Source organism: Lathyrus oleraceus, chromosome 6, assembly GCF_024323335.1.
Source record: "Lathyrus oleraceus cultivar Zhongwan6 chromosome 6, CAAS_Psat_ZW6_1.0, whole genome shotgun sequence".
Classification (NCBI taxonomy): Eukaryota; Viridiplantae; Streptophyta; class Magnoliopsida; order Fabales; family Fabaceae; genus Lathyrus; species Lathyrus oleraceus.
Genome location: NC_066584.1, coordinates 512,330,843 through 512,349,272, shown reverse-complemented (window position 1 = coordinate 512,349,272; position 18,430 = coordinate 512,330,843). Strand labels below are relative to the sequence as shown.

General features: G+C 39.2%; 1 non-coding gene across 1 annotated transcript; it reads right to left on the bottom strand.

The window, feature by feature from the left end:
• Positions 1-11,609: 11,609 nt before the first annotated feature.
• LOC127099855 (small nucleolar RNA R71) lies at positions 11,610-11,716 on the bottom strand. Its single transcript, XR_007794322.1, has one exon. It is a non-coding gene; the product is annotated as a small nucleolar RNA R71 (small nucleolar RNA).
• Between the last annotated feature and the right edge of the window lie 6,714 nt (positions 11,717-18,430).

The window sequence follows — 18,430 nt, the reverse complement described above, 5'->3', positions numbered from 1 at the left end:
CCTACAAAAACATTGTATGAACGATCCACTGTGAGTTGGTTCAACGGTTTCTGGTGCTGAACTTGGTAGGGCGAACTACGGTCCGATCCCCCGCAATTTACAATGGACTAAATAACGAAGTTATCCAACTTATGTACCAGAACTTCCAGCTAAAAAGGGAATCAGAATCGCTAACCGGTTACTCCACTATGTGCGCGAAAAGATAAAGGGCTTAATGTGATTTCGCTAGAATGAAAACGGGTGAAATAAGAGTAAAAGAACTAGGATAGCTATAATAGCGTAACTGGAACTGGTTTGCATAAGGTGGGGTTATCTGAGGTTGTAACGGTAGTTGTTGATGTTAGGATTAAGCTCAAGTTATTTTTAAACGAGATTTACTTGCAACCTACTACGAATTGATGTGTATTTGGAAATTTCATCTGGCTAATATTACAAATCGATTTATACATTGTATCTTGCTTGAGGACAAGCAAAAGTCTAAGTATGGGGGAGTTTGATAACATGAAATAATATCACATTTTTGGACTCGATTTAATTAAATTATATTATCATTTGATTCGATTTATTTCATATTATTCGATATTACTTGGTATTTTCCTTCTATTTATTTCAGGTCACACTATTTGAAGCATACGTGAAAAAGAAAGAAAAGGAGATGCAAAAAGAGGATAAAAAGCAATCCACTAAAGCCCAGCCCACAACTACAAAAGGAGAGGCGTTGTGATGCTGTGACGAGCGCCACACAAGGTGTGACGAGCGTCACGCCCTCCTGCTAAGTGTTACGAGCGCCACACAAGGTGTGACGAGCGTCACACCCCATTCCTATATTTTTGGCTTTGACGCGTAACAGAAGCGTAACAGAGGCACGTTCACCTTTTTCTTCGCTTGACCAGTTGACGTGTGACCAAAACATACTGAAGGACGTTGGAAGAAAAGGTCACTTGGTGGAGTGGTATAAATAGTGTAACACCCTTCTAAATACCCCAAACTATTATAATTAAAATAACAATATATTCATCAGAGTAATTATGCCCCGAAGGGTGTCACACAATCATTTCACAAAAATCATTAAAATATCCTGTCATGCTCATTTATTTAATCAAAATAAGGTTCTTTGCATAATTCGCAGCGGAATAAAATTCAACTCAATGTAAAACATGTAACACAATACATGTAACTCCTCAACAACCAATATCAAATCAATTAAAACATCCCCTCCCGATGTTACATCTATCAGAGCATGACCCATAAGAACTACTCTAGACTCCAAGCATAAGCTTCTACTCAACTCATTTCTCGTTACCTGAAAAATAGGCGTAAGGGTGAGTTCCTCAATCAATATAACAAGCATTATGGAACAACATGTAATGCTAAGTAATTAACACATTAATTCACCCTAATTAGACTACGCATTCAGCACAGGAATATCCATTCAAACATCATAATCAACAGTACAAATCTCCATCATATTCAATCATTAACAACACAACACACAACACACATATGATACTGGAATACATCCATTCATATCATATGCCATACATTCATTATGCAATGAGACTCTATGCATGCGGTACCGACTATTTGTGAACATATAGTTCAACCTCACCGTCCAAATCCAGGCACGGCTACCAAGCTCACTAGTCCCACTTAATTGAGACATAGTGACTCACTCACTAATTCCTCACCATGGGAATTAGCTACCACCCCAAATGGGCCATGAAATGCACGCTACTCACCTAGCATGCAAACAATCAACAACAGTCCAAAAATGACTAAACTCACTAATTCCTCACCATGGGAATTAGCTACCGCCCGAAGGCCACAATATGCATGCTAATCACCTAGCAATGCAACATCAACAAAAATCAAGAATAGACACATGCTCACACTCTAAGCCATAATACAGTCTATTCACAAATGTATACATTCACATCATCATGTATACCATCACACATCATCAACATAATTAATCACAAAAGCATATCATATCATGCCACAAAAGCAAACACAGTATTAGCACACTCTACTAATACCTATGCCACTCAAAACCACGGGAAATGATCCCCATCACATCATATCTCAGCTAAGTCGCATCCCTCAGCCTAGACAACCAAAAACTGCACAACAGTAGCACAGCAAAACACAATTCTGCCCATACGCGTATTGCCTCTGTCATACGCGTATTGCCCAAACCTGGCCAACTCATACGCGTAATGCCTACTCCCTTACGCGTATTGCGCATTTCCTCGCCCAACTCATACGCGTACCACCTATCCCATACGCGTACGCTACGCGTAACAACTTCCCATTACGCGTACCAACAGAGACCAATTTACGTTCAAAATATCATCTTTTTCTCCCATACGCGTAAGGCCTCCTCCATACGCGTATCAGCCAGCTCATACGCGTATTGCCTAGTGCCATACGCGTATGACCAGAAACCAGAACTCTCAGATCTGCTATGGCTTTTCTGCTACGAGTTCTATTCGATCTAACCTTCCACGATTCAATTCTTACACAAAATCACTCCTATCGTCTTATACACTTCATATCCTGTTCAATCTCACAAAATCCTAACACTATTCCATCTAATTTCTACGGATTTGCTTCGATTTATCATCAAATTCCATTCATCAATCATTTTCACAAATTCACCATACTCATCCAATTCAAAGGTAAATTAAAGGTCTATCACTACCCATGACATGTTATCATATAATACCCGTTAATCAACGATAAACCCCCCTTACCTGAGTTAATCCGGCAGTCTCTGAGCTCCAAGTCTTCCCTTCCTTCAACCTTCGTTCTTTTGCTTTTTGCCCTTTCTGCCTCTTTTCCCTTTTCACGTGAAATTAACCTTTTTACCAAAAATGGGATTTTTTCTAAATTCCAACTTATATATTATTCCAATAAATAATTATCCCAATAATTATTATTCCCAAAATAATAATAATAATAATTCAAATATTCTAATTAAATTAATAAACATATTATTAATTTAATTTAAATAAATACATATTATTATCGGGGTGTTACAACTCTCCCCCACTAAAAGAGTTTTCGTCCTCGAAAACATACCTCAAGCGAACAACTCCGGATAAGACTCCTTCATCTGACTCTCGAGTTCCCAAGTCACATTGCCACCTGCTGGTCCTCCCCAAGCTACCTTCACCAAGGCGATCTCTTTACCCCGCAACTGCTTCAACTCTCGATCCTCGATCCTCATAGGTGATGTTTCAACAGTCAGGTTATCTCTCACCTGTACATCATCTATTTGGACTACATGCGACGGATCATGAATGTACCTCCTCAACTGAGACACATGAAAAACATCATGCAAATTCGCAAGCGACGGCGGCAAAGCGATACGATAGGCTACCTCTCCTATCCTCTCCAAAATCTGATAAGGACCAATGAATCGAGGAGTCAACTTCTTTGACTTCAAAGCTCGACCAACACCAGTTATCGGAGTAACACGAAGAAACACATGATCTCCCTCTTGGAACTCAAGTGACTTCCTCCTCTTATCATGATAACTCTTCTGACGACTCTGAGCAATTCTCATCTTCTCCTGAATCATCTTAATCTTTTCCGTAGTTTGTTGAACAATTTCCGGTCCAACCACAGCACTCTCACCGGACTCGTACCAACATAAAGGTGTCCGACATCTCCTACCATACAAAGCTTCAAACGGTGCCATACCAATGCTCGAATGAAAACTATTGTTGTAGGTAAACTCAATCAAAGGCAAATAACCATCCCAAGCACCTCCCTTCTCCAAAACACAAGCTCTCAAAAGATCCTCTAGCGACTGAATCGTCCTCTCAGTCTGACCATCAGTCTGCGGATGATATGCAGAACTCAATCTCAGCTTAGTTCCCAAAGCCCTCTGCAAACCTTCCCAGAATTTCGATGTAAATCTAGGATCTCTGTCCGAAACAATACTAGACGGAATACCATGCAAACTTACAATCTTCTCAATATACAACTCGGCTAGCCTCTCTAACGGATAATCCATTCTGATCGGAATGAAATGAGCCGACTTTGTCAATCTGTCAACAATCACCCAAATAGCCTCAAAATTCTTACTTGTCCTCGGCAAACCAGAAACAAAATCCATACTGATACTATCCCACTTCCACTCTGGAATAGCCAACGGTTGCATTAGCCCAGACGGCTTCTGATGCTCAATCTTTGACTTCTGACAAGTCAAACAAGAATAAACAAAACTCGCAATTTCTCTTTTCATTCCCGGCCACCAAAATAACCTTTTCAAATCATGATACATCTTCGTAGCTCCAGGATGAATACTCAGACCACTACGATGTCCCTCTTCAAGAATACTCTTCTTAAGTTCCGTAACTCCCGGGATACACACCCGATTACCAAATCTCAAAACATCATTCTCATCAACTCTGAATTCACCACCTTGACCTTGATTCACTAAAGTCAACTTATCAACCAAAAGCATATCGGATTTCTGACCCTCTCTGATCTCATCCAAAATATTACTCGTTAACTTCAACATTCCCAATTTAACACTATTGTGAGTACTTTCACATACCAAACTCAAATCTCTAAACTGCTCAATTAAATCCAATTCTTTAACCATTAACATAGACATATGCAATGATTTCCTACTCAATGCGTCAGCCACCACGTTTGCTTTACCCGGATGGTAATTCAAACCAAAATCATAATCTTTCAGAAATTCTAACCATCTCCTCTGTCTCATATTCAGCTCTTTCTGATCAAACAAATACTTTAAACTTTTATGGTCACTGAAAACTTCAAATCTTGACCCATACAAATAATGCCTCCATAACTTAAGAACAAATACCACAGCTGCCAACTCTAAATCATGCGTCGGATAGTTCCTCTCATGAACCCTTAGCTGTCTCGAAGCATAAGCTATAACCTGCTTATTCTGCATCAACACACCACCTAAACCCAACAATGAAGCATCACAATAAACCTCAAATAATTCCGACGAACTCGGTAGTATCAGAATAGGAGCAGTAGTTAACCTTCTCTTTAACTCTTGGAAACCTTCTTCACACTTTGAGTCCCAAACAAATGCTTGCCCCTTTCTAGTCAACATTGTCAACGGTAACGCCAACTTGGAAAATCCCTCAATGAATTTCCTATAATAACCTGCAAGTCCAAGAAAACTTCTTATCTCAGAAACTGACTTCGGAGCTTCCCACTTAGATACCGCTTCTATCTTAGAAGGATCAACGGCAACACCACCTCTGGAAATCACATGGCCAAGAAAACTAACTTCTTCTAACCAAAATTCACACTTCGACAGTTTAGCAAATAATTTCTTTTCTCGTAGAACTCCCAAAACCACTCTCAAATGCTCAGCATGCTCTTCTTCAGATTTCGAATACACCAAAATGTCATCAATAAACACCACAACAAACTGATCCAAGTACGGATGGAAAATCCTATTCATGTACTCCATAAATACTCCAGGCGCATTAGTCACACCAAAAGGCATTACAGAATACTCATAATGTCCATACCTCGTTCTGAAAGCAGTCTTCTGAATATCCTCAGTTTTCACACGTATCTGATGATACCCAGATCTCAAGTCTATTTTGCTGAACACACTAGCACCAACCAACTGATCCATCAAATCATCAATCCTCGGCAAAGGATACCGATTCTTGATCGTCACTTTATTCAGTTGTCTGTAGTCCACACACAACCTCATAGTACCTTCTTTCTTCTTAACCAACAACACTGGTGCACCCCACGGTGACACACTCGGACGAATAAATTTCTTATCCAACAGATCTTCCAACTGACTCTTCAATTCAGCTAACTCAACAGCAGACATACGATAAGGAGCCATCGATATCGGTCTAGTACCAGGTACCACATCAATTGAGAACTCAACTTCACGCTCTGGCGGTAATTCATTCACCTCTTCCGGAAACACATCAGGGAAATCACACACCACAGCGAGATTGCCAATCACCAGTTTATCTTTAGCCTCCAAAGTTGCTAACAGCATAAACAACTCTGCCCCATCTGCCACTTCCTCATTCACCTGCCTTGCAGATAGAAACAAACTCTTGCCTTCCTCAATCTCAGGAAAGATCACAGTCTTATCAAAACAGTTGATGGAAACTCGGTTAAACACCAACCAGTTCATACCCAGAATAACATCAACTTGCACTAACGGAAGACACACAAGGTCTATCCCAAAATTCCTACCAAAAATATTCAAAGGACAACTCAAACAAACCGAAGTAGTAGTCACTGAACCCTTTGCAGGAGTATCAATCACCATACTTCCACGCATCTCAGATATCTCTAACTTAAGCTTCACAGCACAATCCACAGATATAAAAGAATGAGTCGCACCTGTGTCAATAATAGCTATAAGAGGAAAGCCATTAATATAACACGTACCTCGGATCAAACGATCATCTGCAGAAGTCTCAGAACCCGATAAAGCAAAAACCTTGCCTCCTGACTGATTCTCTTTCTTTGGCTTAGGACACTGTGGACTGATATGACCCACCTCTCCACAGTTGAAGCAAGTCACAGTCTTCACCCGGCAATCCGCAGCCAAATGACCACCTTTTCCACATTTGAAACACTTCTTCTCATTACTGGTACACTCATGGATACGATGTCCAGCCTGACCACATCTATAACACTTAACAGGAGCACTAGAATCTCCCCCACTAAGCCTCTCCATCCCACTCTGTCTCTGGAAACCTTTGCCAGCTGCATACGGTTTCCCACGATCGATCTGATTCTTACCTTTCCTATCAACCCTTTGCTGATAGCTCTCTGCTCTAGCCTTGGAATCCTGTTCAAATATTCTGCAACAGTCAACCAAATCAGAAAACACTCTGATTCGCTGATATCCAATTGCCTGCTTGATCTCGGGACGCAACCCGTTCTCAAACTTCACACACTTGGAAAATTCCCCAGCAGCCTCAGCATAGGGAGTATAATACTTAGACAACTCTGTGAACTTAGCAGCATACTCCGTAACAGACCGGTTACCCTGCTTTAATTCCAAGAACTCTATCTCTTTCTTTCCTCTGACATCTTCGGGAAAATACTTCCTCAGAAATCTCTCTCTGAATACAGCCCAAGTAATCTCAGCATCTCCAGCAGCTTCCAACTCAGTGCGGGTAGCAACCCACCAATCATCAGCTTCTTCTGACAGCATATGTGTACCGAACCTGACCTTCTGGTTATCAGCACACTCAGTTACTCTGAAGATCCTCTCTATCTCCTTCAACCACTTCTGAGCACCATCTGGATCGTATGCTCCTTTGAACATTGGAGGATTGTTCTTCTGGAACTCACTCAACTGACGAGCAGCTCCCATTCCCATAACATTCGGATTTCCTCCAAGTACTCCAGCTAGCATACCCAGAGCCTCAGCAATCGCAGCATCATCTCTACCTCTTCCAGCCATCTCTATTCTGAAAACCCAAACAAGCTAAACAAATAAGTACTGATAGGGTTACACAACACCTATCCCGTACAGGGGAAACAGAATAATTACGACTCGACACGACCGACTATGCTCTGATACCACTAATGTAACACCCTTCTAAATACCCCAAACTATTATAATTAAAATAACAATATATTCATCAGAGTAATTATGCCCCGAAGGGTGTCACACAATCATTTCACAAAAATCATTAAAATATCCTGTCATGCTCATTTATTTAATCAAAATAAGGTTCTTTGCATAATTCGCAGCGGAATAAAATTCAACTCAATGTAAAACATGTAACACAATACATGTAACTCCTCAACAACCAATATCAAATCAATTAAAACATCCCCTCCCGATGTTACATCTATCAGAGCATGACCCATAAGAACTACTCTAGACTCCAAGCATAAGCTTCTACTCAACTCATTTCTCGTTACCTGAAAAATAGGCGTAAGGGTGAGTTCCTCAATCAATATAACAAGCATTATGGAACAACATGTAATGCTAAGTAATTAACACATTAATTCACCCTAATTAGACTACGCATTCAGCACAGGAATATCCATTCAAACATCATAATCAACAGTACAAATCTCCATCATATTCAATCATTAACAACACAACACACAACACACATATGATACTGGAATACATCCATTCATATCATATGCCATACATTCATTATGCAATGAGACTCTATGCATGCGGTACCGACTATTTGTGAACATATAGTTCAACCTCACCGTCCAAATCCAGGCACGGCTACCAAGCTCACTAGTCCCACTTAATTGAGACATAGTGACTCACTCACTAATTCCTCACCATGGGAATTAGCTACCACCCCAAATGGGCCATGAAATGCACGCTACTCACCTAGCATGCAAACAATCAACAACAGTCCAAAAATGACTAAACTCACTAATTCCTCACCATGGGAATTAGCTACCGCCCGAAGGCCACAATATGCATGCTAATCACCTAGCAATGCAACATCAACAAAAATCAAGAATAGACACATGCTCACACTCTAAGCCATAATACAGTCTATTCACAAATGTATACATTCACATCATCATGTATACCATCACACATCATCAACATAATTAATCACAAAAGCATATCATATCATGCCACAAAAGCAAACACAGTATTAGCACACTCTACTAATACCTATGCCACTCAAAACCACGGGAAATGATCCCCATCACATCATATCTCAGCTAAGTCGCATCCCTCAGCCTAGACAACCAAAAACTGCACAACAGTAGCACAGCAAAACACAATTCTGCCCATACGCGTATTGCCTCTGTCATACGCGTATTGCCCAAACCTGGCCAACTCATACGCGTAATGCCTACTCCCTTACGCGTATTGCGCATTTCCTCGCCCAACTCATACGCGTACCACCTATCCCATACGCGTACGCTACGCGTAACAACTTCCCATTACGCGTACCAACAGAGACCAATTTACGTTCAAAATATCATCTTTTTCTCCCATACGCGTAAGGCCTCCTCCATACGCGTATCAGCCAGCTCATACGCGTATTGCCTAGTGCCATACGCGTATGACCAGAAACCAGAACTCTCAGATCTGCTATGGCTTTTCTGCTACGAGTTCTATTCGATCTAACCTTCCACGATTCAATTCTTACACAAAATCACTCCTATCGTCTTATACACTTCATATCCTGTTCAATCTCACAAAATCCTAACACTATTCCATCTAATTTCTACGGATTTGCTTCGATTTATCATCAAATTCCATTCATCAATCATTTTCACAAATTCACCATACTCATCCAATTCAAAGGTAAATTAAAGGTCTATCACTACCCATGACATGTTATCATATAATACCCGTTAATCAACGATAAACCCCCCTTACCTGAGTTAATCCGGCAGTCTCTGAGCTCCAAGTCTTCCCTTCCTTCAACCTTCGTTCTTTTGCTTTTTGCCCTTTCTGCCTCTTTTCCCTTTTCACGTGAAATTAACCTTTTTACCAAAAATGGGATTTTTTCTAAATTCCAACTTATATATTATTCCAATAAATAATTATCCCAATAATTATTATTCCCAAAATAATAATAATAATAATTCAAATATTCTAATTAAATTAATAAACATATTATTAATTTAATTTAAATAAATACATATTATTATCGGGGTGTTACAAATAGGACCAGTGGTGGAACCCTGCAGCTCTCTCTCAATTTTCCAGTTTTCGGCACCGTGCATTATTTTTACTGCTTTTTAATTTTCCAGCACTCTACTTTCCTAGCAATTTTTATTTCCTTTTCTTTTCCAGTCAATTTTCAAAGCATTCAATTAATTTTCTCACAATAGTTTCTACACCGGAAACTATTGTGTATCTTTTACTGGATCTAACCTTACGTTAGATCATAGTATTTTATTCCTTCGCCTTTATTTTACTGTCTGATCGAAGATTGTGAAGAACAAATCCAACCGGTCTGTGGTGGAGTGTTCAAGCATCGAAGCTAGGAATAATCAAGATTTCTATTAATATTACAGGTTCATTAATTTATTGTTTTAATTTATATATGCTAGGTACTGCTGTTTATCTATACTGTTTGTCTGATATGGCTGTATTTAAGCATAATTATTGTTTAGGCTTGTTTAGCATGTCTGGCTAAATAAACTTAGGTATCGGTATGTAAAGCAAGCGGAATAAAGGAATCAAAACTAAGTTGGTTTAAATTTAATTAAAGATATAGTCACTCTTTTTATGGTCTCAATTTACAGGGTTAATACCAAAGTTTTTGTACGAGAGTAAAAGACATAAAGAAGTTAAAATCAATAGAACGACAGTTTGAGCTTTTAACTGGACAGTGTAAATTGGACATTAATTTTAAATCAGGGCGAAAGCAATTTTTAGAGTTAATTAAATTCTAATCAATTTCAAAAAGTATTTTTAAAGGTTAAATGTGAGGACGAGAGTTAAGCATTTAAGTTTAATCATATAATCTAAGTTAACAGAGCGAGAGTTTGAGACGAGGGTGTTTAAATGGTTAACATTTTCTTAAAAAGAGTTTCTATAGATTCTATTGTTTTCAAAAAGTGATTTTAGTTTTAACTAAATAGTGAGAGCATACGTTAAGGTAAAATCATAGTCTATTTAACAGAGCGAGAGTTTGAGAAAAGATTTTTAATCAATGGTGTCTAATGAAAGGACTTATTTTAAAACTAAGAAACCAACGAAGATTTGATTCCCTAATTACGACGAACTACATACCGATATCCGCGTTATTCGATATTTAATCTAGATCTTATTTTAGTTTTACTTTTCCCCCTAATCATCAAAGTATCATTCGCCTTAGCTTTACGAAGTAACCTTAGAAAACTGTATATCGATTCATAAGTCCCTGTGGGATCGATATCTTTTATTACTACGCGATTAGACTGTGCACTTGCAGTTAATACCCCAATAGACTCATAAAGTCGCGATCAAGTTTTTGGCGCCGTTGCTGGGGATTTTTATTTAGTCGATATCGTAACTCTTCTGTTACGCTGTAGAGACTAAGGCAATTTTTATTTTTATTTTTTCTTGTTTTTTGTTGATTTGTATGCCACACACTCGCTCACAAGGCGAACCGTATTACTTACGAATCAACGACGTTGAACGATATCTCTGAGTCTTACGAGGAATTCGGGAGTATCGTGCTGCAAACAATCTTCCGCCAATCGAAATTCCTGATCTCAAAAATCTTCTTCCTTCGCCGATACCCGAGATGGCAGAACCACCTCGTGCTCTTCGAGATTACGCCGCTCCATCGCAAGACGAGCCGCATTCGAGTATTGCTCCACCCGCAATCAAAGCAAACAACTTCGAACTTAAACCTTCGCTGTTACAGGCAGTGCAACAGAATCAATTCTCTGGAAATCCTACCGAGGATCCAAACCTTCATTTATCCGTATTTGTTCAATACGCTGATACTGTTAAAGCTAATGGTGTCACTTCAGAGGCAATTCGACTTCGTCTTTTTCCTTTCTCGTTAAGAGATAAAGCTAGAAGATGGCTTCAGTCTCTTCCTTCCAACTCAGTCACCACATGGAATGAGTTGAAGAAAGTCTTTCTTGCCCGATATTTTCCTCCAAGCAAAACAGCTATGTTAAGAGCCCAGATAAATGGATTTAAACAGAAAGATAACGAGTCTCTTTTCGAAGCATGGGAAAGATACAAAGACATGATGAGACTTTGTCCACACCATGGTTTAGAGGACTGGTTAGTAATCCATACCTTCTATAATGGTCTCTTATACAACACAAGATTAATAATAGACGCCGTCGCAGGTGGTGCGCTTATGGATAAACCTTACGCTGACGCTTATCAACTTATCGAAAGCATGGCCCAAAACCATTATCAGTGGGGAAGCGACCGAATAATGGTAGAAAAACCTCAAACGAAAACTGGCATGTACGAGATAAGTAGCCTTGATCATGTTAATGCAAAAGTGGATGCTCTTGCCCAGAAAATTGAAAGTTTAAATGTATCACCTCCATCCACCGTGGTTGCCGTGACTCAAAATTGCGAAGTCTGTGGAATCTAAGGTCACACTCCTACAGATTGTCAACTCCTAACAGGACTCCAAGCAGAGCAGGTGAACTATGCACAAGGAAATCCTTACTCGCATACCTATAACTCAAACTGGAAGAACCATCCTAATTTTTCATATAAGAGTAACAATGCGTTATACGCACCAGGACAAGCTCCCAATCAAGCCCCAGCTATACCTCCTGGATATCAAAAGCCGACCCCATCTACACCTAACAATAACGTTCCTAGGAAATCCAACTTGGAAATCATGATGGAGAACTTCATAGCTTCTCAACAGCAAACCAATAAAGATTTCTTAAACCAGAATGTACACACTAACGAACAGATTAAACAACTAGCAAGTAAAGTAGATGCCCTGGCTACCCATAACAAAATGCTGGAAACACAAATCTCACAAGTAGCTCAACAACAAGCGCCTACTTCTGCCCCAACTGGTACATTTCCTGGACAACCCCAACCTAACCCGAAAAGCCACGCTCATGCAATTATATTAAGAAGTGGAACAGAGGTAGAAGGACCATCTGATCCAAGAATTGAAAACCAAAACTCTAAAAAGCCAACTGAGGAAGAAAATAAACCTAAGGAAAAGGAAGAGAGTAATAAGGAAACCGTAGAAAAGAAAGAACCTTATGTACCTCCACCGCCTTACAAACCACCTATCCCTTATCCTCAGAGGCTAATTAAAACCAAAGACGCGAGCAAATTTAAAAAATTTGTTGACCTACTGAAACAATTAAACGTCACATTCCTTTCACAGAAGCTATTACACAGATGCCCTCGTATGCTAAGTTCTTAAAAGAAATTCTTTCTAATAAAAGGAAACTTGAAGATAGCGAAACCGTTACACTCACTGCTGAATGTAGCGCTATAATCCAGAATATGCCTCCTAAACTTAAAGATCCTGGTAGTTTCTCTATACCCTGTCACATAGGAAAATTTGTCATAGACAAAGCTTTATGCGATTTAGGAGCCGGTATCAGTGTTATGCCCTTGTCCATATGCAAGAGACTTGAAATGGGAGAATTAAGACCAACTAAAATGTCTGTGCAATTAGCAGATCGTTCCGTTAGATATCCCGTAGGAATTCTTGAAAACGTTCCCGTGCGCATAGGTCAATTCTACATTCCAACCGATTTTATAATTATGGACATAAGAGAAGATGAAGTTACCCTCATTATATTGGGAAGACCTTTCTTAGCAACCGCCGGTGCTATCATAGACGTAAAACGAGGACGACTCACTTTCGAAGTAGGAGAAGAGAAAATTGAATTCATTCTTTCCAAATTTTTGAAAGCACCTGCAATAGAAGACACATGCTACTTCATGGATATCATCAATGAATGCATAAAAGAAACAGAATTAGAAAATGACGAATTAACTGACTGTCGTGTAGAAGACAGACTGAACCAATGCTTAGCAGTAACATCGGATCCTACGCAATGCCTTAAGAAACCTACCCTCGACCTGAAAACACTTCCCAAAAATATGAGATATGAATTCCTAGACTCAGAACTTGAACGACCCGTGATAGTCAATGCAGACCTAGGAAAACTCGAAACCGAAAAACTCCTACATATCTTAAGAAAATATCCGACCGCACTAGGATACAACATCACCGATCTAAAAGGGATAAGTCCTTCTATTTGTATGCACCGCATCATGCTAGAAGAAGACTGTAAAACTTCTAGGGAACATCAGAGGAGACTAAACCCGATCCTGAGTGAGGTAGTGAAGAAGGAAGTAACGAAGTTATTAGAGGCAGGTATCATATATCCTATATCCAATAGCAAATGGGTTAGTCTTGTACACGTAGTACCAAAGAAAGGAGGTATAACAGTTATCGAAAATGAAAAAGGAGAAACCATAACCAAACGAATTGAATCAGGATGGAGAATGTGCATTGATTATAGAAAGCTAAACAAAGCAACCCGAAAAGATCATTTTCCTTTACCATTCATAGACCAGATGTTAGAACGATTAGCCAAGCATTCTCATTTCTGCTATCTAGACGGTTACTCAGGCTTCTTTCAAATACCAATTCATCCTGATGACCAAGAAAAGACAACGTTCACATGTCCTTTTGGTACCTTCGCTTATCGACGAATGTCGTTTGGCTTGTGCAATGCTCCTGCAACCTTCCAAAGGTGCATAATGGCAATATTCGCCGATTTTCTTGAAGACATCATGGAAGTCTTTATGGATGATTTTTCCGTATGCGGACAAAGTTTTGAAGAATGCCTTGAGAACCTAGAAAGAGTTCTAGAACGATGTGTAAAAGTAAACCTAGTACTTAATTGGGAAAAATGTCACTTTATGGTACAACAAGGAATTGTTTTAGGACACATCATATCAAATAGAGGAATTGAAGTAGACAAAGCCAAAATAGAAGTAATCGAAAACCTTCAACCTCCGAAAACTGTGAGAGAAGTACGAAGCTTCTTAGGACATGCCGGTTTTTATCGACGATTTATTAAAGATTTCTCTAAAATAACTAAGCCTCTAACCGGATTATTAATGAAAGACGCTGAATTCATCTTCGACAATAAATGTTTAGAAGCATTTCAAACACTTAAACAAACATTGATCTCCGCGCCCATAATGCAGACTCCGGATTGGAATGAACCATTCGAAATAATGTGTGACGCAAGTGACTACGCCGTAGACGCTGTTTTAGGACAAAGAAAGGATAAAAAACTTCATGTCATATATTATGCAAGTAGAACTCTAGATGAAGCACAAATGAATTACGCCACGACCGAGAAAGAACTTCTAGCAGTAGTATTTGCACTAGATAAATTTCGTTCTTACTTGGTCGGAGCAAAAATAATCATTTACACTGACCACGCTTCCATTAAGTACCTCCTAACAAAAAAGGACGCTAAACCTAGACTCCTAAGGTGGATCTTGTTGTTACAAGAATTTGATTTGGAAATCAAAGATAAAAAGGAACTGAAAACGTAGTAGCAGATCACCTTTCTAGACTCGAAAATCTGGAACCGGAAAGAACATCGATCAACGATGACTTCTCGTACGATAAACTTATAGCTAATTTGGAAGAAAATAGAGCTGATGAACGGGTAGAGACCACCTTGGTTGTATGCGTTACACCATGGTACGCCGACTTTGTCAATTATTTAGCCGCCGGAATGGTTCCACTTGATTTATCCTACCAACAAAAGAAACGATTCTTCCATGACATAAAACATTATTATTGGGACGACCCTTTACTTTTCAAAAGAGGCCCCGATGGTATTTTCCGTCGGTGTATACCTGAAGAAGAGATAGAAAGTATAATCCAACATTGTCATTCCGCTCCTTATGGTGGACACGCAAGTACATCCAAGACCTGCTCTAAAATCCTACAAGCCGGTCTTTATTGGCCAAACATATGGAAGGATGTGCATGCTGCTGTCAAGAAATGTGATAGATGTCAACGCACAGGAAACATATCTAGACATGACGAAATGCCACAAAAGGGCATTTTGGAAGTAGAGATTTTCGACGTGTGGGGAATAGATTTCATGGGACCTTTTCCACCTTCTTTCGGTAACAAGTACATACTCGTAGCGGTTGACTACGTATCAAAATGGAGCTATAGCTTCTCCAACAAACGACACACGAGTAGTAACTAGACTCTTTAAGAATATAATCTTTCCAAGATTTGGTGTCCCAAGAATAGTAGTCAGTGATGGTGGATCGCATTTCATATCTAAGATACTCGAAAAACTATTGTTTAAGTATGGTGTAAAACATCGAGTAGCGACACCTTACCATCCTCAAACCAGTGGACAAGTGGAAGTGTCTAACAGAGAAATTAAACAGATATTGGAAAAAACAGTCGCCACGTCAAGAAAAGACTGGTCATCAAAATTACCTGAAGCTTTATGGGCTTATCGAACTGCTTACAAAACTCCCATAGGAACAACCCCATTTAGGCTTATTTAAGGAAAATCTTGCCACCTCCCGGTAGAATTAGAACATAAGGCCTATTGGGCTATTAAAAATTTAAATTTAAACTATAAGGCCGCCGGTGAAAAGCGAATCCTTGATATAAACGAATTAGAAGAACTTAGACAAGACGCATACGAAAATGCCAGAATCTACAAGGAAAGAACGAAAAAATGGCATGATAAGCGCATATCAAGGAAAACTTTCAAACAAGGAGATGTAGTCCTATTGTTTAACTCTAGACTTAAGTTATTCCCAGGAAAACTACGCTCTAGATGGTCAGGCCCTTTCCAAGTCACTAATGTTTTCCCTAGTGGAGCTATGGGAATTAAGGGAAAATCTATGGAAACATTTATCGTAAACGGGCAGCGTCTGAATCATTATCACTATGATGAAAACAATGAAGACTCGCAAGTCCCGAAATTAGACGTATTGTCTCCTAAATCTATAGATTAACATTTACTAGTTTTATGTCGAGCTTGCGACATTAAACAAAGCGCTTCGTGGGAGACAACCCACAAATTTTTACTATCTTTTCTTTGATTATTCTTTTGATTTTATTTAGTATTCATTCTTCATTTATTTTATTTTATAAAACTTTTCTTCTTTTCTTCTTTCGGCATCTGGCCAAACCCTGACTAAATTCTTGTTTTTTTTTTCTTTTCTTTAGTTAACACTAACCTGATGGAACAAATTGATCGTATGGGTATCAAATTCAGAGGGAGAGCTCAGAGACAAAATTTGAAGAACTTTCTGAGAGAGAGATGCACCCAACCTTCTATGCTGATGAAGATGCAATGATCGTACTTGGGCTAAGAGATAGTGTCCTGTATCTGCTGAATAAGATAGGGTGGGAAACCACTCCTATTCGCAGACAATTTGTTACTTACCGAAGGCTAACTCTAGAATGCCTTAGCTCCCTGATCTATTTACCAAACCATGGAAAAGGAATAAACCGAGGTTTCATTCAATTCAGGATGTTCAACATGGAGTATCAGTTTAACATTCAAGAGTTTACTAACCTTTTAGGGTTCCCTACCTCTTTTGATACATTTACCGTGAGTCAAGAAGACCTTTTTGAATATAGAGAGCTTGAACATTTTTGGGGAAGTTTGACGGGTAATGACGACCCTGAGGAACATGAGTTTCTCTCTAGAAACATACATAACCCGGCTTTTCGCTACTTCCACAAAATCCTAGCACACACTCTTTTTGGAAAGAAATCAAACATTACCACAGTATCACGTGATGAACTCTTCATAATATTCTGTGCTTCCCAGAACCGTCCAGTGAATGGTGCAACTTATATGCTGGCGAGTTTCGACCGTCTTATTCAAGCTGACCGTGCACCGATTCAAATAGGAGGATTGATAACCATGATTGCCAATGCTATTGGATTGCGCCAACCCATGCTTGACTCGAACCCTTTCTGTGGCATCGAGTCTATGAACATACATTTCCTTTTCAACACTTTGTTTATCAGAAATCTGGGACCTGAAGAGTTTGAATTAATAATTAATAACCAAGTTGTTTACCTATTCACAATGCCTAGTCCGATGACTAGTGTTCATGACCGAAACAATTGGCTTTACAACCTGGATGGAATACCTTCTCCTGTTAGATCTGTTGAATCCATCCAAGACTATGAGATTTGTGACGACCAGATTCCTTATGCCGAGTCTGATCCACAGACACCAACTGGTTACCACGATGCAGCCTCTCCACCTCATCCTATCCCGTCCGCAGAATCAGCAATACCAGATCTTAGACATCATCTTCCCGGAAATGATTATAATACCACTATTCAAGCTTTGATGTCAGAACAAGCTGCCATGCGAGAGGAGTTAAATATGATGGGACATGAAATTCTGCAATACATGAGCACTATGACAAATCATTTCCTCGAGTTGGACCGCCGTGTCAATGCCTTTGCTCCTCCGGCCAGAGACCCTGCAAGTGGCTAGAAGTTTTTAGTTAATTAGTTTTAGTTTTAGGGAATCTATAGTTTCATTTAACATTATTTTAATCTTAGTATTTGTTTTTCCATGTTTTCTTTTACCTTCAAATGTTACATTATGTTTATTTTATGAAACTATTGCATTATTGGTTCAATTTTATTTATGCAGTACCTACAATTATCAATAATGATATTTACTGTATGCTACTTACATAGCCTATTAGAGAAAAATATATATACACTATGGTGTGTAGTAGAGTAGCATGCATGGCAGTTCAAAAATATAACAATAGCAAAATATAATAAACATAAACAAAACAAAATAAAAACAATAAAATAATAAAAACATATTATGAAGCACCTACGTAAGTGACCGTTGCAAGCTGACTGGTGTGACGAGCGTCACACAAGCCATCACGGTCGTCATGCAAGTGCATGTGACGCCCGTAACACCTTCTGTCACGAGC